General features: G+C 41.0%; 1 protein-coding gene across 4 annotated transcripts in view; it reads left to right on the forward strand.

Annotated features, from left to right (window-relative positions):
- Positions 1–22867, forward strand: part of sash1a (SAM and SH3 domain containing 1a) — a 168475-nt gene that overhangs the window by 83266 nt on the left and 62342 nt on the right. The window contains exon 1 of one of the 4 annotated variants that reach the window (XM_065963717.1): positions 10290–10445. The exons of the other annotated variants lie outside the window; for them this stretch is intronic. The gene's annotated coding sequence lies outside the window, so the exon portion shown is untranslated. Of the gene's footprint in view, positions 1–10289; positions 10446–22867 lie in introns of those variants that run through there. 4 annotated transcript variants of the gene reach the window in all.

A 22867-nucleotide genomic window follows, 5' to 3' on the forward strand; every position in this document is an offset into this window, starting at 1 on the left:
CCTCTAGAAAACCTGCACCTCAATGCTTCTTCTGTGTGTGTAGGTGTGTGTAAATAAAGATCCACCAGCTCACACTATTTGCCGCATCACATATCTTCAAGCAAACCCTCTTCACACTCATAAAACACAAATCTCTCCCCCTTTTCTTTCCAATCCTCCCTCTGCAGTCCTGAATCCTTAATTCCCATGTTCTGTGAGTGTAACCCCATGCCTTGTCTTTGTCTGTGAGCCCATGCTGGCCACAATTGGACAAGATTGGAACCTGTCGCGGTAATGGGGTCTCTGACCTGCTGGGACTATCACACGTAGTGTGTGTAGGTGTGTTTAGGCTGCATATACGCAAGTCTGTGCATGTGCGGTGATGTATGAGGACACAAACCTCCCAATAGAGCCTCAAGGGCATGGCTTAGCTGCCATAAACATGCAGCCTTGGTTATCAGTGAAGCGGTAAATATTGATTATCTTAAATGGCTATCACATTACACTCATAAATATACATTGATTACACATCCTTGGGTTGATATCCTTCGATTTTGTTTTGAAAAATAGAAAGCCATTTGCAGCTAGTGAGACAAACAGCCATTTATAAATTCTTATTTATCTCCTGAAGGCTCCTTTTTCGAAAAACAGCTACCAACTGAATGACTTAATGCGAGGCTCTTTCCCCACAATCATTTCAACTGCTGCATTTATATTAACCACAATTCATTATGTAAGTTCAAACCATAAAACATGAGGAATCAATAGTTTTCCAGGAACCTTTTGGAGTCATTTCTTTGTATTTTTTCCCATCAATTGAGTTTCAGTCCATTGGCAGAAAACAAAATGTCAGCCACCCCAAAATAAACCTCAACAACCATCATCGCTACGTTCCACTGCAGCCTAAACCACCATACCTTCCAAATGCAGAGACTCTACTAATGTCCAATCACAGAGCCTGCAAAATATACAACACATCATTAACTGTGGTCTAACTCTGGTTATTTAATACACTTCTTTTTCTCTCAGCCTGTGCACTCTCTTTGCTGGGAAAGCCTTGAGGGTACAGATAGTTCATGTAAATCACTGCCAACATTGGAGGAGAATTTTACAACCAAAGTCAGCAACGGTTCAAAGATGAACTCCATCTTACCTCTTACATCCTTCTTCTATGTAGTCACTCCGCAGCAGTTTGATCGTCTCCTGCTCCTCCCCGTATTTCTTCCAGCAGCTGCCGGAGAATTGTTGATCACTTTGACGTTTGCTCACCATGGGTGTAAAATAATCTGATTTATGACAAGAATACAGCCTGTCAGAGGAGGTGAGAATTGAAGTTTTGAACTCTCATTTTACCCCTTCTGATATGAAAAGGGTTCGGTAGATAAAACAGCATGCCTCCTCGGCTCACGTGAAGAGTACCTAAATTACTAATTTGAGACAGAGGCAAGCTAAGATTATAGCACAATCACTGACTGGCAAAGGGATCTGCGCGGCATGCCAAGATGCATTCGTCGCGTCTTTGCATACAGCATGAGTGCCAAATGAACCAGAGTGGGAGCGTTTTTTTGGTTCATCAGAATTCCGCACAACCTTGAACAGTACAATGTTAATTTAGTTACATGGCAGCCCTTGGAAATTAAATATATGTCTACTGGTAGCAACATTTAGATGACTTTTTTTGCAAAGCGGTTTTACACATCCACTTTCAATTAGAGAAATTGATTAGTCATGTTGTAAAACAAAGAGAAAGATGGATTCTGAATGCAATATTTGTAGTTTGGAATTGAAAGGACTCAGGTTTCACACATGTGCTCGACTACAACCTTTTGGATTTATCAAAGGACAAGAAACAGGCACAGGTGAGGAGAAATAGCCGTGCAAAGTGAGTCACTGAAGTGACTGAGTGATGAATTGTGACCTGACAGGCTCGATTTTGTACGGCCTGCTCGGCCACAATAGTCCCACAAGATGAAAAGCTGTGGAATTGAAATTGAAACCTGCAAAAAATTGAGAGAAAGACTGCGTACCAGACTCAATTTGACCTACAACTGCTGAGTAAACTTTAGGCAGGGTCAGGGAATCCCCCTTCCAGATGTAACATTCAGTAGAAGGAGTATAAATAAATAAATAAGGATAAGAGCAAACAAGTCTACATTCCCCTTATTTTATTTGTTTGTTTGTTTTTACATTAAAACAAATAAATGCTTATTTAAAAATGATTATTAGAATACATCTAAACATGTAATAAATCAATTTCAGCCTACAATGAAAATATTTGAAGGTAATATTAATGAATCTTAAAAAAAACTTTAGACAAAACATTGTCTAAATCCTGTAGAGAAATGTCAATTTTTCATTATGCTCATCACGATCAAAGATAAAGGTATTGAGCGTTTTAATAAATGAGTTCTCTGGAGCTTGACGGAGCAGGACACAGGCTGAATTCAGCCCGGAGGCTTTCTTGAATACAAAGAGCGGCAGAGAGCTTGATCTGTCTTTATGCACTTTTAATTACACATGGCTGGCTGGCTTCCAATCCCCGAGAGAGAGCCGAGGTAAAGCACACGTCAGGACCAGCCGCTCACGATGGCAGCTCTATATTACCCTACCTAAACACCCCCGAGGGAGAGAGGGAGGGAGGGATGGAGGGAGGGAGGGATGGATGGATGGGGAGAGAGGTTGGAGGATTGCAAGCCTCATTGAGGGCAGCAAGGGGTTAATTCCGCCGACACGTCTACTAGAGCCACAGGCAGCTGTCGATCATCCCTTGATATTTTGACTGACAGGCTGTTAAAACAACTGTAGAGCGAGGCTACAAGTGACTAGCAAATCACTCCCAGCAGGCTCTTATACCCGATATAATGAATTCCATATCATTGTCTTACATATAAATCTCTAATACCTCATGACTCAAGGACATTTCTTACTTTTCTCACCAACCAATGTTAAAGAATGAAGCCAATGTAGAAGTGCAAAAAACATAGGTACCTCCCATGTCCACTTGAGGCCATTTGGTCCCACATTGGAAAGCCCGATTCAAAAGCAGGAAGAAACATGTTTACAACCTAGTGTGAAGTTTTCTTTAATTTCTTTATTAATTCACACTGAACGTGGGAATTGTTATTATAAGTCATCTGTTTTGATTTGATAAAATTGTACATTTTATTGGGCATGTTGACACAGTTAGAGGACAAACAGCACGTCTAACCAAATGGACGACTTTTTAAAATAACATTTGTTTCAGCTGCTTACAGTCGAGGATTAGTGTGTTACATGCCAGATATAATCTGCAAACCATCACAATTTGCGTTACAAAAACAAGCAATTTTTGCAGCATCAATCACAGAAAAAGTCTGCACAATCCTGGAAGGCTGCTATTCAGCTGGCAGTCAGTGTTTGACAGACAATGGTGAACAGCTATATCTAACATGTGTGAATGCTCAAATAAACAATAGTCAGGTGTGTAAGGACACGAGGTAAGGCTTAGACAAGTGTGTGTCTTAGCTGCCAATACTCACACTTTCCACACTTTTTCTGTAAACTGACCACGCTCACTCATGTGCACATATCGACTCATAAATCCACATAGATTTGCAGCCTCCCTCTTCGTCTTTCACACACACAGATACCCCCAGACGTCTTTCATCGACACACATTCCAACAGTTCAGAGCGCACGGAGCATCAAGTGCCCGGGGAATAAGACTACCTCACACAGAGAGACCCTTTATGTATCAGAAACCCCCCCCCCCCCCCCCCCCTTGATTCACATGACTCTCACCTCCCAGAGCTGTACTCTATACTGCCGAATGAATGGTGTAACCTCCAGGCAATGTCAAGGTGAAGGAAACGTGTCAGTGCCTCCCCCAAGTGAGCCTTTCCTCGCTCGCTCTCTCTCTAGTTAATGACTCTACAGTGTGGAGAGCGTTAACTCTGCCAGGCCAGGCCAGATGAGCCCAGAGGAGATGGTCCGGGGGAGGAGAGGATGCCGACTGTAATCACAGGCAATCATCAGCTCTCCTACTGAATTTCAACTGCTGCTGGTTCTGCTGGTTGGCCCCAGACCTGTGATTTGAGCGGCGAGGTAGAGTGAGAGACAACAGAAAAAGAAGGAGGATTACTGCAATGAAGATTTATAGCATAGAGTACACATGAATGGAAGAGTCCTGTGATTTACTGTAGATGAGAGTGCCCTTAAATCGCCTGGTTTATGAGGTGAAACTGGTGACATTGCCAAGGGTGAATTCAGAACTCTTACCATCATAAAAAAGGTTTGTCTCTGAAAGACCAAGGCTGAATGGCAAAAAAAACTTGAAATTGTAATGGATCCAAAGTATAAGTTATAAAAAGAGTACCTAGTACATCCATGCTAACCCTCAGTACACATAATAGTCTGGAATTCATGGTTTTGGTGTCCCGAATTAAATTAGATTGTAAGGTTTTGAGGAAATTTAAGAATTTGTTTTTGTAGATACCCACAGACCAACAAACATGCCTTTATTTAGCTGCAAGCAATTAGCTGAGTTAGCTCAATTGTTTCTAAACCTTATAACGCAGTATTAGCATTAGCTAAATTGAGCTAATACTGCTTATATAAAAGAAGTACCACATGCGATATATATCCAGTGTTTTCCTCCTGTGTGATATAATACAAGGAAGGGAAAAGCAATGACGTAATGATTAAATCTCTCCATACAAGTTGGCTTTGAACTCCCCAAAAGCGACTCGTAACCTTTGTCGAGAAATGATTCAAACCTCTGCTGCGTGATAGAAAAGTTCTGTACCACTTGACGCTGTGTGCCCATGGCGCTGTGGCTCCTCGACCCTCCAGGCTTAATCTAATGGAGTACTGCTTCCTCCAGCTCGCCTGTCTCTCTTCATCAACACACAAGCAGCCCCCCCCCCCCCCCACGCTGCCTGCAGCGCTGATACCAATATGGAAAGCAGAGTGGTTGTGCATTTCATTTTTATAGCCAAGCTCTCTGATGCCACTCAAGAAGAAGAAGAAGAACAACCACCAGGCTGATCTACTGGCCTTGATGGGCAAAAAATAGCCTCTGCTTTTTTTATGGTCACATGCATGTCGGCTCAGGCTTTTGGAGATGTGAACTTTATCATTGTGGTGTGTGTAGTGATAGAGTGTGAGAGGGAAAAAAAGCCTTGGACTGTTTGTGTCTAACCCTCAAGCCTACGTGTTCTGCGGTTGAGTCTGGTTGTCTGCTTTCTACTGTGGTCTTTCATCACGTTCACTCCCCATTCTGGCATGCCAACCAGTGTAGTATGTGTGTGTGTGTGTTTATGTGTGTGTAGGTAATACCAGATGTATACTGCCATCTAGTGGTTTGATGCTTAAAATATTTCAATGGGGTCAATGAGATCACCTCTTTGACCAAGCAGGAAAAAAATGAAATATAACAAAAACAATGTCATTAAGTGTTTTGTTTGCTCTCGTCCTATACATGAGGGATGTGTGTTTGTGTCTGCTAGCTCATTAATGGGAGTCCATATTAGTGTAGCAGGTCAGTTAAGTCAATGAGCGAGCACTAATTCTTCTCCAGTCCTTCTGTGTGCTGCCACTTGTTACACATTTGCATATAAATTGCTTTAAATGTGATGCTGCTGCTGCTAAGTTCCTTAGCCGACACTTGCTTAAAATTCATGAATGCTTTTGAATTTTGTCAGGCGCGGTTTAGCTGTCAAAAAAAAAAAAAATCCTTTGATGCATTTATGAACAAACTCTGGCAGGTGTGCGTGTGCATAGGCATTTAGACAGAATTTAGTGTGATATTCTTTCTCTTTTTTTGTCTCTGAAAAGCTCTGGAGCTCCCCATGTCCTCTACAGTATCTCTCTCCTTTTCTCTGGGTTCAGAGTCATTACACACTCTCAGCTAGCAGATGGTGAAGGGAGACTTGTCCCATGTGCGTATGGTTGAGGACAGCTTTTTTGAATATATCTATATCAGTATTCTGAAACAGTCTGTGGTCGCTAAATAAGCTGGCTGGCCTGTCATCTTACACTGGGAGGGTCTGAGAGGGTTGTTAAAAATGGACTCGTGATATGGGAAGTGCAGTACTATGGTGCGAGTACTTTGTCTCACAAATAACATGTGTCCATCACTTTATCATCCCCCCCCCAAAAAAAACAACGAAAAGAGAGAGAAAACATTTTTTTGGGCACATCGGATAAAAAGGATTGTTGGCAGAACATACACCCACACTCTCATGCACGCACACTCCCTGCCCTGGTGCTCCAGTCTGTGGTGAGTGTGTGATCAGACTTTAGACAAGTACTCTTGTTCGGTGTTAATTTGTGTCTCCGGCTTGATTGTTTGCCTCAGGAGGAACAAGGACGGTGCTCAGCGCTAAAAGTAATTGAATGGCCTATTTACATTCTGCTAATTGATTCTGAGGCTTTTGATGAGTTTTTTCTCAGAAGCCCTTTGTGTGTTAGTGTGTGTGTTTGTGTATTAAAAGCGAGAACAAGAGAGCTGTATAGCAGAACAACAACAAAAAGATTCACATGAGATATTATGTGCACTATAAAAGCTTAATTATCTAACGTAACACAGTACTGCAATGATGTAATGACAGAGAACAACGTATTTTGTGAGGTGAGGTATTGTGACTTGTAGAAAAAGCTCTTGTCTTTAGAATCAATTGTTAAAGAACATTTTAAGCCATAGTTATACAAAGTAGACTGTACATGTAGCTGTCTTGGTTACTATCATCCCTTCTTATGAGGGGGTTGGAATCATGCATGGAAAACCATTTCAGCGGCATTATTGGCCTCCACCAGTAGATTGACATTGATGTTTCTTTACCTGCCATACAGAAATCACCTTACTACATAGATGACTGTGATAAACGTTTCATGTGTCTGCCTCTTTATGTATTGACAGAAATTATAGCCCACTGCTTTTTGTGTAAAGTTACCAACAGGTCAAAGTTGTCTGTTTATGTATTTACTCATTTGAATTTCCAGGGTTCTGTGGTCAAGTTAGCAACAATAACTTTAAAACTTTAGTTTAGATGTTTATTTTTAAGTGGAGATAAGTTGGCTGCGATCAGTCATCAATATCCAGTAAGACTTTCAAATGAAGGTTTCTGAGAGACATTTAATTTCTTATGACTTTTTGATGTGCAACATTAATTAACATGTGTTTAACTGTTTGAAACCCTTATACAGTTTTTTAAGGTTTAGACACTGAAATGAGGCACCAAAACGTATTGCTTGGTTTACGGGAAAGGTCATGGTTTTGGTTTTAGTAAGCACTGAGGTCACATGACTTTCTTAACATACATTTGTTTTGTAATCGATATACATTCCATATCTTAAAAAGAGTCGTCTTCCCAGGGAATTGAGCCGTGTTGCACCAGCTGAAAGACTTTTGTTTCTTTGAACCATCGATTGCACTGGACCTCCATCTTGGTTGGACTTTCATCTTTGCCTTTAGTGTCACATTTTGACGCCTTGGGCGAATGTCCAAGCTGCGGCAGTTGGCCTGAGAACAGGCTGCCTACACTCTTTGTATCTAGCCTTTTAGTATGTCTGGGTTCAATGACATTTAATTGACTCCTGTTTATATAAGATAATGTGTAAATGCTGGAGGGTTTCATTTACAGTAATAAATGCTCTTCTAATTTGAAAAGTCAAACATAATTACAACTGACATATCTGACCAGATGTTCTAACAGGGAGAATCAGAGACTTCTTCAATCAGTGGCTGCAGACACACATATTCTTCTTCATACACAGGATACGTCCTCTCCAGTCACTTGAGAAAAGAATGCTGACCACATTTTCTCTGCCCTTCCCTCATCAGTATGTGTGCATACACACACCCGAATACTGCCTGTTTGTATATTTTGGCCACATTGCACATCCTTGAGAGTCTCCTTAGGCGTTTTTTTTTTTTTTTTTTGTAACTCCTTCACTGTGTGTTTAGATAAACCTTTCTTTCGATACTTCCTTCTCTAAATGTTGTGACGGCAGATCTAAACAGGATGCAGGTCAACTCATTAGTTTATAGAAGAGTTAAACAGGTTGGGCTGAGGGTCACTGGGCTGAAATCACATGTGTTTATGCTATAGGACAACGCTTTTTAAGAGAAGCATCTCAATACACTGCAAACTATACATCCTCAACACTGCTACATGTAGCCCTTATAGCATCTTACAGCAGAGATATGTTAACCTACAGATGTTCTGATACCACTAATTTTACCAAAATAGATTCTGATACCAAGACTCTGCCAATACCAAGTATCATAATCATACCAGTTAATCAAAAAAATCTCACATCATGGCAGCTTTGAATGATATTACTCTCTCTGCTAGCACGTATATCGTTGTTAGATGACTTCACATGATAATTCACCTGATTGGTGAATCCACACTTGTATGTAACACATAATCTATTCCAGGGCTTGTGGGAGTTCAATATACTGTAGATACTCTATTGGTACTGGTATCACCTACGGATACTGGTGTTGGTGCTATTATTGGTACCAGTACTGTAATCACCATAAAAACGACTCTGTTTAGTTTTGTATGTAAAATGATCTTGTAATTTCTTGTGCCATGCAAATAGGTTTAATCAGAACTTCATTTGCATCAAGGTGTTTTGTCATTGGTGCAAGGCTTGTTTTTCTAATCAGGCACGGGTTACCCTTAGCGGTGCATATTATTCTTCTATGTGCTTTTATTTGGGCTATGGTTGCATTTTGGATCAAGTCATTTTGTAATCATTGTATACAGACTTTGACTTCATTGTTTGATAAAATAGATCGAGTGTTTGCATTCAACCTGGTTTTGCTACCTGTAGCTGACAAAACGTTACTCTGCTTATTCCTATGAAGGTCTAGGTAATCTAAGTGATTTCCTTTTTCCTGCAATTTGTAAGCCACAGTTGCAGCAAATATACGTTTTGCCAATGAAATGAGAAAACATACCTAAAATATGGCCATAAAAGTATGCATTTTGTCTTTAAGTTTTGTAATCTGCAACAGTCTCTGGCTTCAATGGAAATTAGAAGAAAACCCAAATCAAGTCTTGCCAATTTGTACTTAAGTTCAAACTGAGTCTGCACATCATGTTGAGTTTCTCATGGTTTTTGTCCCATGTGTAATGTCAATGATCTGTTTCCTATTTGCCACAGTTTGTCAGTGTCTGCTCACCGTCACCCACGAGTCTGGCAGAATGCTGTACCCAATGTTTTTTAGGTTCTGTCAGCAAGACTGACTCCCTGTATCCTGGAGGGTGGAAGAAGTTTCCTCTCTAAGCCTATGTCCGTACTTACTTGCCCCTCCATTCCCCTCTAGTGCTTATTTTCCCTTTTCCCCACTCATGTCTCCTTTCTCCTCCTCTCCCATGACCTCAGGGAGTCTTCAGAAGAAGCAGGGTTCCAAAATGGGATGCTTTTCCCCGCTCTTCTTCTTCTTCTTCTTCTTCTTCTTCTCCTGATTTAACATCCAAAAAAACGAAAAAACCTCCAAACCTCACTGCTGAGTGACTCATTCAAATAATTGTTGCTTTTAGCTGTATCAGGTTACTCTTTCTCTCTGACTCGTTTCTTGTTTTTCTTCCTTTTTTTTTTTTTTTTTATCCCCGGTTCAGTGTGGTATCTGGGCCACTGGTGAATTAGGGCCTTTGAGCGAAAAGGCAGAAAAAAAAACGGGTGACATCAGAGAGAGATCCAAAACCTGAGTAGGCCTGTAATTTTCTGCTCTGTTGCTATGATTGCATGTAAGACTGTTGCAGACAAATGAGTCAATAGGAGATTGTGCTGCCTCTTGCAGCCAGCTGGGTCAGTTTGTGTAAGTGACTAAACATCTCCGTTGTGTGTTTGTGCCTCTTTTTTTCCCCCTTGGTGTATTTTATCTGGTGCTTTACTTTTGAATGCTTTATCTATCTTGTGTTTATTTGTTTACAGTTTATCTGGTATCTTATGTTTGAGGCTATAGTTTATCTTTGATCTGTTTTTTACACATTTATACCACTTTGGTTTGTCTTTTACAAACTGAACCTTTTAAACTCATGGGAGTAAGAAGAAGAAAAAAAAAAGAGGTGCAAAACAAAAGAGACAAGAAATTGTACGGCAAAAGGAAAGTGAGTTTTGAAACCAGCTTGAAATGTGTGCTTGTGTGTGCTGAAAGATGGGAGAAAAAGAGCAAGACATGTTGAGCGAAAAGGATAAAATCCCTCCCTCGTTACTGTAGCCTCTCCTCTAGTTCACCCTCCCTCCTCTCCTCTCGATTCCTTTCCTTTCCTTCCCCTCCTCTCCCCTCCTCGTCCCATGTGAGCAGCAGCCCGATGACTGGCCCTCTCTGTGTCTCCGCTGCTTACGCTCTGGCGGACATGCATTGTTCTCCACTGTACACTACTTGTTGCTCCCATTCTCAGAGAGTTTAGTTTGTGTTGGCGCTGCTGGAAAAGACTGACTTACAGGAAAGTTTTGAGCTGCCTCGCGGTGAGTACAAACTTGCTTTTGGTGGGCTTTTGTCAGGAGGGAAGAAGAATTGTCTCAGTCATTTGTTTGTTCTGAAACAGATTTTTCTTCATTTTAGTCCCTTGCTCTTGTAAATATGGAGTTTTGAAACGAGTGATGTTGCCGGGCTGTAACAAGAGCTGAGAGAATCTTTTGTAGGCTACAGAAAAAGTTGTAACACTGGCAGTGAGAAAGTTTCCAACTCTCGCCTTGTTTCTGACTGACTGACTCTCTTTTTGCTGACTCACTCTATTAACGTTATACACATGGCTCCATGCTGTGTGTGGGTGTGTGTAGTGTACATGTGTTTGCCATTGTGCTGAAGTCATTCTCTTCCATTGCCTGTCTGCCCTCTTCCATTTGATGACTGAGTGTCAATCAAACAAAAAGCATTGCTCTCGTATTCTTATAAATGTGGTAATAAAGCAAAGACAGAGAGAAAGAAGGAGAAAGTAAAGACGCTGACGCTCTTGCTACCTTGAGCCATCACTTGCTCAGGTTCTTATCGATTGTTGAGAACAACAGCCTCACGTCTGGCCAAGACACCCCCCCCCCCCCCCCTAGTAAATAAGCTGGCAAAATATCAACACCAAATCTCCTGCAAGAGGTTGTTCATTGATTTGCTTTGTCGCCATGATGAGCACACACAAATAGAGACACGAATACACACATACACAATCGGGCCTTGTTGTCTAGAGGGACTCTATTGTTTGGTGCACAGAATTGTTTGTGTGTATGTGTGCAAGGGCTTGTCCAAAAGGTCTTGGACAATGAAGTCTGTCTGTCAGGGGGATGTGGATTTCTCTCTCTTTCTGTCTCTCTCTCTCTCTCTCTCTCCCCCCTTTCTTACTCTTTTTTTCCCCCCTTTTTCTCTCCCTTTCCTGTCCAAGTCCCCCTCCACATCTGGATCTCCCCACCAGCTGACAAGGAACAAGGGAGCGGATGGAGGGAGGAAGCAGGCATGTTTTTTTGGGGGGGAAGCAGAGAGAGAGAGGGGGGAAATAAATGTAAGGAAGGGGAGTTTACAAAGACCAGAGTTCACTCTGATAGACTTCCTTAAATCCAGGAAGACCAAACCTTACAAAGTCATTGTAAGCCAGATGTATGAGAGGAAACAAGAATACTGCACACACACACACAGATGGGAAGCACCCACACCCTTGCAGAGACTAAGACCTGTTTAAGTATAATTGCAGTGAAGCAAACATTATTAACAATAAACTGACTCTCATGCCGCGGTGGTATTTAGCTCAGAAAAAGAGAGTTCTTCTGTGGAGATGCTTTGGCCTAAGCGTTTCAACTTTTCAACAGGAATTTTTGCTCAAGGCTGGAGCTGTCAAAGCAACTCCTGTTCTCTGTCAGTCTCTTTACTCTTCCTGCAGCCCTGAGCTCATCAGAGAGTGTCAGCCCGTGGCCGGACTCTGATGAGACTCCCTGAAGTCGAGGCCCCGTAATGAAAAGCTCCACTTTTAAAAGAGAATCACTCGGCTATAGCTCGGACTCACTTCTCCATGCTTTTTCATTATCTCCGCCAGACGAAACTGCAGATGCCAGCTGCTGTTGCAATGTTCTGCCAAAGCTGGGCAACCACTTTCTGTGCATGTTTATCTGCACCAGGGCAGGGCCAAGCGCCATGGCAACAGGTGTGTGTTGACATCATTAGCGTTGCAGCATGGATGCTCTTATATAAAGGGGTAAAAAGTCTCTCTCACATCTGCTCCTGCGGTTTTTCCAGCAGCACGTTTGAGTTTGCTTTGGTGACAGTGATTGGACAGTGATAAAACACCAGCATTCATTTCCTCCTCGGCCTCCCAAGAATTATTTGACTTTGCATTTTCTGCCATATGTGCATGTGTTTTTCAGTCGTCTCCCTCTGTCAGTGCAGCTGTTCTGTGTCGGGCTATATACCGCTACTTTTCAGTTCATTTCTCGCTCTTAAAAGCTTGAATGTTTGATTTATGGGAGAGCAGCGATGATGTTACAAAATGCAGGTGGCTTGGGTGTGTCTGAAGTCACTACTGCACTGGTCAACCAGTTGGTTTACAGTCTCAATGTGACCTGACATCAACGTCAGCTGTTACTTCTTTTGCAAATGTCTTGCATATTGTATTTTTTTTATACGAGTCTGTTGTCCGATATAAAACATTTCATAGAGTAACATAAAAGTGATGCATCAAGACAGTTGCCCCATTTCAAACCAGGTCATCCCAGTACTATGGAAGTCTTATTACTGGTGTGACATCAGCCCTGTCAGTATGTCTTACATTACATCAGTATATGTCACTGGGCAGATCGAGCCCTGCAGCCAATGAGATGGTGTCATTTGGCACTGTACCTCACAGAATGTGTGCATGCTAACAAATGCGGTGTGAAATGTGTTCTTGTTCGTAACAAAGCTCTAGTTTGTTTTGCCTGCGTAATAACGTTCACTCAGCAGTGATGTCAAAGCAATGAGCAACAACATTGTAAAGTAGATGTAGAACAAAAGCACCACTGAGGGACAACATGAATGTATGAATGGAAATACATGTGAGCATACACAAGCCTAAAGGTCATTTAGACCTTTACAATAAACAGTTTGTAAGATGTCAATCAAAAAGTGCATCATGCATGATAATGTGAAGTATAAAACGTAAATAGTTAAAGTTGGGTTAAGCATATGGATGTTTTTTGTTGGCATTCAGACACATTCATGACTTAAAGTTTACGTTGCAACATGTTTTGGTATTTGTGAGTCGTGCTGATATTTCAACAGGCATTTTTTTCGGGTTGTTGTGACCTCAAAATGCCACATTTTTCTGCAGCTTTTGATGAAAAATCTTTAACTAACTTGCAATATTTTGAGGCTTGTTTCAACAAAATTTGCAAAGAAGTGAATCTAGTGAAGTATCAGACAACAGTGATCGGACAAATTCACATAGTTGCATAAAAGGGGAGGGGATTCTTCTTTGTAACATTTACTTATATTAAGCCTTAATATATATAAATAACCAATGTCAGCTTCTCACTATGTAAGCTGAAACTCCAGCTGGAATTTACTGATCCTCCCATCTTTCTCCTTTCTTCTTACTTTCGTCATTCGTCTCGCCTTCTTTCTTTCCAGACGGATGAATCTGAGATGAGAGCAGCACCTTAAGCTTCTCTGTCTCTGGTTTTGATCCCTGACCCACTCTTTTTATGTTTCTGCTCTTATCTCAGCACACATGCCGATGCCTCTCAAACTGACACACACACAGATCTCCATTGCCTTGAATTGGAGAGTTGTCAAAGTCAGTTCCTGGCTGCACTGAACAAGGACACATTGCAGCACAAATGAGAGGCTCTGATCAGTGCAACAACAAAAAAAATACTCAAGGCATTCACACTGAGAAATACAGACGTGTGCTTCATCATATGTGCAGAACATGGACATGTACAAGACTTGTTAGGTCTTTGTTGTCAGCTGTTATGTTCTTGCAGTACCATTAATATCCTCTCTGAAGGTTAACCATGTCCAGCTTTCATGTGATTTCTGCCTCTTGGCTCATAATCAGTAAAGTACGGTTGGTTCCCATTACAGAGAGGAATTCCCTTGTTAGACAAAGCTAAGACATATTTGGGGTCCAGCTGCACATGAACAATCCAAAACATTTCATATGTCAGAACAAGCTGATGGACATAAATCATTCAGCTTCACCCAGATGGTAAACCAAAGGCAACTTGTCAAAATAATGCTCTTCTTTTAACTGGACTGCACGCAAAATGTGAGTCTTGGAACCAAGGCAAGACGTGAAAGTATGAGCATGGAGGTAAACTTTGACTTTCCTCTCCAGGCAGGGAAAACTTTTCTGACAAATCGAATGTTCTTGAATTCCGTTTTGCAGACGACAATGAGCGGGATGGTGTTATTTTTTTTTTGCAGAGAAATGTGTGGAGTGTGTGGGTGTGCAAATGGCACCTAAAATAGTGTTGTCATTGCCTGTTATCTGCTATTTTGTTTTTGATGGGTTTGAAACAATTGTTTTTTTTTCTTTTGCAAAGGATATTTTATATGTGTGAAATCCATACACCTTTTTTAAAGATATATGTTGCATGTTTTTAAATGGATGATGTCCAGCATTGCAGTGTGGTAAATACTTACTGAACAAAACAGGTTGTTGATGGTTTTTGTTTAATGCAAATGGGCTTTTGGTCTCGTGTAATAACACATCCAGTAATCACAGATCATTGCTCTCTTCAGGATCACCCCCACCCCCATTCCACCAGACTGTGGTTTACTTCTCAGTATTCTGTGACAAGTCAACAGGCCAGCTATGGCTTCTGCATTAATCTCCTGCAAAACCCCAGTTTTGAGCGTGGCACAGGTTAAACATAATATTGGTATGAGAGGATTACAGTGGTTATTCATGGAAAAAAAAAGAACATTCAGAATTATAACGCGACTGTGTGTGTGTGTGTGGATACAAAGAGCTGTGATTACTGCTGGCACTGCCGCCCCTCTTCCCTGGATACCAAGCATTGACAGGCACAGCAGGGGGGGGCACAGGAAAGGAAAGGGCGTAGGCGTACACACATGTACTGTAACATATCAACACACAGACACACATCAAACACAGTGATTAGCACCTTGGAGGTTAATCTGCTTTACTGTCAGCCTACATTTCCAGGTTTTATCCATTTCATGTTTGCTTTTAATTATGAATGTGTTTTGTTGTGTACATTTGTAATTCAAACACAGAACACAAGCAGCTTTATGGTAGAGAGTTAATAAAAAATTTTTTACGGATGGTTAAATTTTAGGATTCATGGACTATACTGTGTCACTTACACTTATACATTTTCATGATCACTCATAACATCATGCGTCCACACACACATATGCTTTTTCTTATTTGTGTTGCCCATGGAAACGGCTTGGCGTGCAGTGTTGGTGATGTCAGCAGTGATGTACGAGTGTTGGAGAGTGAGGGGATGACCTCAGTGGAGGGTAAGTCCCACAGGAGTCATATCAGCTGCAGTGAGCACTCGGCATCAGGACTTTCTCACACTCAGTATCTGTTGCTAAGAAGTCCCGACCCTCCACGAACCCCTCCTCCAACCCCCTGGTCGACCACATAGGCGTCACAAATCACATCACCACCAGCATGAAGCATGTAAGAGACCTCAGACATACACACATGCACAGTCCCGTGCACACACCTACACTGTCTAATGTTACAAAACCGAGGGCAGGTGATATATGGAGGACGATTGTGGATGTAATTAATTGTGGCGCTGTAGAGCACTGTTATGAGGGGGTCCCTCTTTCAAAACAAGGGTTGGCACGTAACACATTTATTAATGAAGAATTGTAGGAAGGAAAATATTGAAAAATGTGCCAATTTTTTTGTCAGGATTTATGTTAAATACGTACTTGATAACACCTCATATTCAAGCAAGTCTTTGCTAATGTTTATTTTAAAAGATATGTTTGACTCAGCTGTACATATCTCTTATGCCACTACAGCTCATTTTGTTTAATGTTTTAGATTTATGGTATTCAAGCCAGTATAAAACATAGACTGTATAATGGAGCAGATGCAGCCGTCCTTATGTTAGTCATTGGTTTTTAAAAACCTTCTTCTGAAGTATCTAGTTTGGCATTTTGACAGATGCTATCTTGGTCTTTTGGTTCCAGATGTTTCCATATTTGGACAGCAGGGTTGATGTGCATTTTACCTCTTTTATTTAGTTGAGACTGAGGCTACCAAAGTAGCTACTTTTCAAGGTATTCTTTTCCCCAAAACATACTCTGCTTTATTGTCAAGTTACTCAAAATGGAACAATATTTTACGAATATAGCCACACGTGGTAACAAAGAGGACTTGAACTAAGCGATTTGGACCGTAAACTCATTAGTAAAATGTTCTTATTCTTTTTGCAACAAGTAGAGCATTCCCCTGCTGGCCATTAGTAAGAATACATGTTAAAGTCACTTTCACATGGTTCAATCTTAAAGCACGAGGCTAGGTCCACCTTGTGTATTGTCTATAGTGGGAGAGAAGGAGGTTGACATCTAATGCATGAAGCCCTTTGGTTGTCTTACATTTCCACATACTGCTGTGGACTAATGAAGAGAGAAATGGTACAAATGTTCTTGTAGGAAAGTGCGAGCCGAAAGAGAAAGCTTTCGTTATTGTTAGCGTAGCAGTTACAGTGTTTTAGACGGTCAAGTTTGTCCAGACATTGTCAACAAGGGAAAGCATTCATTCAGTAAGTGTATCATTTTGTTATGAAACAACTCAACATGGTCAGTTTTTGTAAGTATGCTGTAATTTAAACAGGGTGTAGTTAAAGTAGTATTTCCTGTAAGCAGGATGGTGGTTATGCTCATCAGCTTTGGTTTGAGGCTTTTGGCTTCTGGCAACATGTGTCCTGTAGTTTTTTTGTTTTTTTTTCACTGGGCAGTGTATGCAGCCATGTCCGTGTTATGGTCTGTTGTTGGCATCACTGTATTTTTGCTGATATTTAAACCACTTCAATCGAGATTTCTGACACACAAGTCACAGCACTGCACTGACATTATCTTCCTTTTTGTCTCTGAATGGGGGCCTCCGTCCAGGTTGGCAGAGAGAGATGATGTCCAGCCCTTACCTTCGATTCAAGAAAAAGTCGATCCATAATAAATGCATGTTTGCCCCTGCCAAGACAGCTGTGCTAGCATCCATGGATGGAAAAATAATCGTCTAGGAGCACCAAGCACACGTACAAGATAAGAATGTGTGTTTGAGGCACAGGCCAGCGCATGTGTTCATGCTTGTGTTCATGCTTGTGTAAAGTAAGTTGTGAGCACTTATGAGGTGTTAAAGGATCAAGAGCCAGTAATGAATCACAGGGCGAATTCTTTTCCCTCTGCATTAAGGTCTTACTCAAAGGTGGGTGTTTAATGGCTGTTTTTAAAAGGGAGGTTGGTAAACACATAAAAGTGCTGAGGTGAAAGCAGAGTGAGTGTGGGAGACAGGGAGGAGTGAGAGGAGAAATTTATGTGGAGGTCCTTGGTAAACCTGCGAGCATGAAATTGGGTAGTCTGATTATGTTGAAGTTTTACCAGTATAGTTTGTTAAAGACAAATGTATCATGAAATATCTGTCATTCTGAATTTTTTTTTGCAGCTGAGTATATATCTTACTTCATTACAAGACGTCCAAGAAAAAAAAACACTGTTTCTTGGTAGTAATTGTGTCAAATCTAATAAGGGCTTATGTATTTTCAGAACTGTGCCCCAGGGGGAGCTGTTGCTCTAGCTGTGACTTTAAATAACCTTTCCTGCCCTGCCCAGGCCCCATTTGATCACTGAAACGTCCTCTACTATCTGTTTTCTCAATCAATATTAACCCCTATATTCCTATTTCTTAGTCTCAATATCTTTTTGTTAAGCCTGTAAAAAGGATGCTTTCTAAATATTTACCCATGTCTTAAAACTCAGACTCACCTCTCTGATCTTTTATTTTGCCCTGACATTGCACCTCATAGTCAGGCGGCTGCAACGCTGTAAACATGTTTCCACCACATGGCCTTCTCTCTGATGCCAGTCATTTGTGTTCATAAAAACAGACTGAATCAGAAGTCTGGTTGAGGTTATGACTGAGCGAACTAAACCGTACAACGAGACAGTTTTGAAGCTCGGCAGACTTTGTTGTAGCTTCTTCACTGTGAGTCAGTGCAGCACAGTGGAGAGGTGTAACTCTGCAGTCCCCGAAGCTGTATCCCTGTAGATGTTTTTGAGCATCAGCGTTTGGTGAGTTGAAGCCTTTATCTGTCTCACATTTAAACCATGTATTGATAGGTATAGTGTCAAAGTAAAACAAATGTACGTGTGTGTGATCCTGCAGGCTGGTTGTCTAGATATATCTTCTTAAACACAAAGTCAATTTTCCACGAATGAATGTGGCTAACTTGATAGCAAACATAATGCCTCTAAACTGGCTTTGTGTTCATGAATATTGCTTTTATTTACTCTAAAGTATTGATTTTGTCTATACGTGAGCTATTTGCATTTTGGATGTTATACTTACTTACCCCAAAACTCATCCAGCTACACCTGTAGGCCCCTCAGTCGCCCAAAAACTAAGATTAGAGCCAGAAAAGTTTCTTCAAAAAGCACACAGACGCACAACAAACGCACATAAAATCACATACACACATTTTCAAATAACCCTGCCTAACTCAGAGTTTGTTTTTTAATACTCCTTCAGATATGATACAGGGAGCTTAAATGATTCAATCTCAGGTCTGTGCTTTACAAGCCATATGTGCTCATTTACATTTATATGTATACCGTTTTTTTTTTTTGCTTTGACATCATCGTGAACTAATCTTATCATCTTGCAGCTGTTCTTCAATGTATTTCAGATTTTTGGCTGTGTAGGTTCTCAGTCATAAAGGTCATTGTAATTTGAGGCTTGATCCAAATGCAACTGGGGTCCAGTCCAGTCCAGTCCAGTCCAATTGCATTTGGATCAAGCTTCAAAAGATTCTAGATATTGACCAGAAGAGAAGAAAAATGGAGAGAAAAAATGGAGAAAGGATGTCCTTATGGCCGACTGGTCTAAGACACACCCAATTTAATAGTAATCTCCTGGTTTAAATCGTTGTTATGGGCTGTTGCATACCGTCCCACTTATTTACTGCCTCTATTTACTGTCTGTTGAAATGTTGTTGACAAAATGTTAATTCAAGTTGTTGATTGTTTTGGAAGAGTTGCAGGTCATAACTATAGTATTTTTCATGCATTTCGAAGTGATGTTGACAGTGGTGAGGGTGAATGTCAGATAAAGTAGATCCATGCATGCATCCATGCTGGTTTTGTTATGAAGAGGGGAAAGTCCAGGAGAAGAGAGGAGGGATATAGCAGAGAGAAGGAAGGTAAATACTTCTTGGTCTGGGCTATATGCCAGCTCTGTGCCACAGGATATGGATATCTTTTAGCCAGCATGGGCGCAGCACCAAGCCCTGCAGCGGTGCTCTCCTGTACCAACACAAGCCTTCAGTGAGTTTGTGCAAAAATGTGTGTTTAGGTGTCCTCCAGGGACCCTTAGCTTGTCTTCATCTGTCTGACTATCCCTGATCCTTTTCTATATCTGTTTTTTTTAATCGATTCAAAAAGGTTTCTTAGCATCTGCAGAAACTCACCCAGTTTAGTAGTCCTATTCGACTTACAGTATAGGTAAACAAATGAATCAAACTTGAAGATCTAAGTTTTTTTTTTTAAACTGATAAACATGCAGACACTGTCTGCATTTAGGAATGTGTTCTTACCTCAGGCAAAGCCATCTGTGTCAAAAACCTGCTTTTAATCTCAGTGGGCACATTAACCTTTCTGCTGCTTCTGGTCCCGCTGAGTCGTCTTGGCTGCAGAGTAGCTCCAGTCTTCCAGACGGGTGAGGGAGCAGTGGTAAAGACTCATTACTGGTGTATTTGCTGGCCCCTAATCTAATCATTAAACACACAATGCTAATGACCACTAACTGCTCCATTTGTTTGTTTCCGTCAGCATGGATGGAAAGTTGTTTGTTGTTGCGTGTGTTAGCATGTTGTTCCTTTGGGGACTTGAATGACAGTGACAGAGGGAGTCAGTTAGGGAGAGTGAGTCAGAGAGGTGTGTTAATTGGTTCCGAGTGACCATCTGGAGCGTGGATTTCAGACAGGACTCCCCACCAGCCTGTAATGAGATCTTATCAGGTCAGAGCAACCATCACCACAGCTCATGCCAAGCATCAGGGCATCGTCATGATACCCCCTGGCCCATTACAGTCATCCTGGATAGTTTTTAAGTAAATTTTTCATAATGAGATAAGGGTCAGAGATATATCAAAGATTACATGGTACTTTCATGGACTGAAATGTGTCCTTAATACTGAGTACCAAACTTTCAAGAGAATCAGATGGCATCAAATGCCAAGTATGTGTCACATACTTTTTGCAGCTTCTTGCCTTTGGGTATCATTGAGGTTTAGCTTCTTTTGAAAGTCAAGGAGATTGAAAAAGTATATCTTTGAAATCAGTTTCACAAAGGATTTTAAACTAGAGCTGTACTTCAAAGCTCAACACCCAAATACTTTATAAACCCTTGCAAATATAACATGCTAGCTACTCTAAGACAACTGCTAACTTAAGGAATTAACTTTGTCCTTGCTAAAATTGCTGTTTGATTCTACATATTACACTGAATTAAATTCCTAGTAATTTGTAATGTTAGCATGCAAAGACTGATGTCAGCAAGGATTCAATGCTAAGGTTACCTCCTGTGGCTAAAGGACACTTAGTTGGATAGAAAGAGGGAATTTCACTGATGCCAATATAATTTTGTTAGCATTGTTTTATGCTTCTGAGCTAAGGGAGACAAGGACTGCTAGCTTAAAGGCACTTTCAGCTAACATTATCTGTTTTACTTTCCATCTGGTCAACTCCATATTTCTTGCTAATGGTAATGACAGGAAGTGTTTGAATGCTAATGTTAGCTGTTGATTACTGTAAATACATTAAGCTTTCATTCAAGAGTTATCTCAGTGGACTTTTTTTCGTAGTTTTAGAGCACAACACATTTCGCCAAGACTCAGTGCATCACCATGTGAACCTGTTGAAGCAATTAGGAAAGTGTACATGTTTTGTTCTGTGTTTTTGTGGCTCTGCGCTGCCACTGGGTTCATATTTTACCATTGTAAGCAGGCTTCTCTGGGCTGAAATAGGGGGGAATTCCTGTGAAAGTAGAGGGATACAGTGGTTGAGCTGAGCTTGCACTATGTTTGTGTGTTGCGCGGTTGAGTTTTGTGTTGAAAATCAGCCAGACAGACTGACTGAGACTATGCTACACACACACACACACACACACACACACACACACACACACAACCACACACACACACACACACACACACACACACACACACACAACCACACACACACACACACACACACACACACACACACACAACCACACACACACACACACACACACACACACACACACACAACCACACACACACACACACACACACACACACACACACACACACACACGGTTAGTAGTTATAGTTTGTTTAGTGGAACAAGACACTGGCAGAGACGCTGATCGGTCGCCCTGTCTGCCAGTCATGTGAGCTGATAACCAACTTTCATTCATTATTTACAAATATGAACTCAACTCAACTTAGCTTTTAAACATGCAGCCCATTGAACTTCTAAGACACAACCATACAGAACATTTCAACAACAAATTGACACCAATAGATATCATTTTGCAAGACTTAAAATATGACAGCATTAAAAACATTACATTGGAAATTGAATTAGACACCTTGAAGTCGGGGATAATTAAACTCATAAAACCGCTGATCTCTTGCAAAAGGCAGGCTTTAATGGACCCTGTTAATACACATAGACATGGTTGTGCAATGAAAAGAATATTGGAAAGGAAATGTGGAAGAGGCTCAGTGAGCTGTGGTCAAGGTTAGACCCTGAACCAAACTGATGTCAGTTGGGATTTCTTATATAATGTGCTCCGCCCACATGCAGTACAGTACATACTGTGGAACCACAGTTAAATCCGGAGTACAGATCCAGCTATACAGTGTGAGTCATTGATGTAGTCTGGGATATCTGAGGGATGAAAAACAGTGTGACACTACATTTACAAACTTTTAAGCATCTACTGACTCTTTCTAAGGAACTTGTGATCTCTGGAACGAAATGTAAAAGAACAGTGAACATCAGATGTTTAGATTTTCTGTCTGGCTTTTTGTCAGCAGGATATCTAAAAAATGGATTTCCATGCAGCTCAGTGGACAGATAGGCCCTGCACCAATGGAATTTGTAGCTTTAACAATGAAATAAACTCAGACGTGGAATGTATTATAATGTTAAAGGAGTGTTTACATGTCAAATATTTCTGCAAAGACTGAAAATTGATATAAAGAAATGTTTATTAGTTTTTCAGCAACTTGGTTCATTGGTTGATATGTGGAGGATCGTGATTTCTGGGGATTGGGAAGAAAGTAGGGTCAGCTCTCTGTTTTTGGCTATTGTAACTGAATTATAGTATGGGGAAACTATTTAGCCCTAGTTCTGGTCCAATACTTACCAGAATTTCCAACAAGAGATGGTGTAACTCTTAACAGCACAGCGCTATGGAATTGAAGAATGTCAGTGTTGAAAATCTCTGCTTTGAGGTTTTGATATTCATCCACTGCTGCTAGTTAGAAGCTGATTTCTTTGCATGTCAGCATATAGTGTAACATGGCCGTTTATTTGCTTTCTAATGTGCAAATGTGACGGGGTAATGTTTTGCGGGTTGTGCGTTAGATATATGATGGCTTGTTGAATACTGACAGTAATGATAGAAGGCTGTACCACTGAGCAGCTCGAGGCTGGCCAAGAAACAAGTTATT

This window comes from Labrus bergylta, chromosome 15, assembly GCF_963930695.1.
Source record: "Labrus bergylta chromosome 15, fLabBer1.1, whole genome shotgun sequence".
Lineage (NCBI taxonomy): Eukaryota > Metazoa > Chordata > Actinopteri > Labriformes > Labridae > Labrus > Labrus bergylta.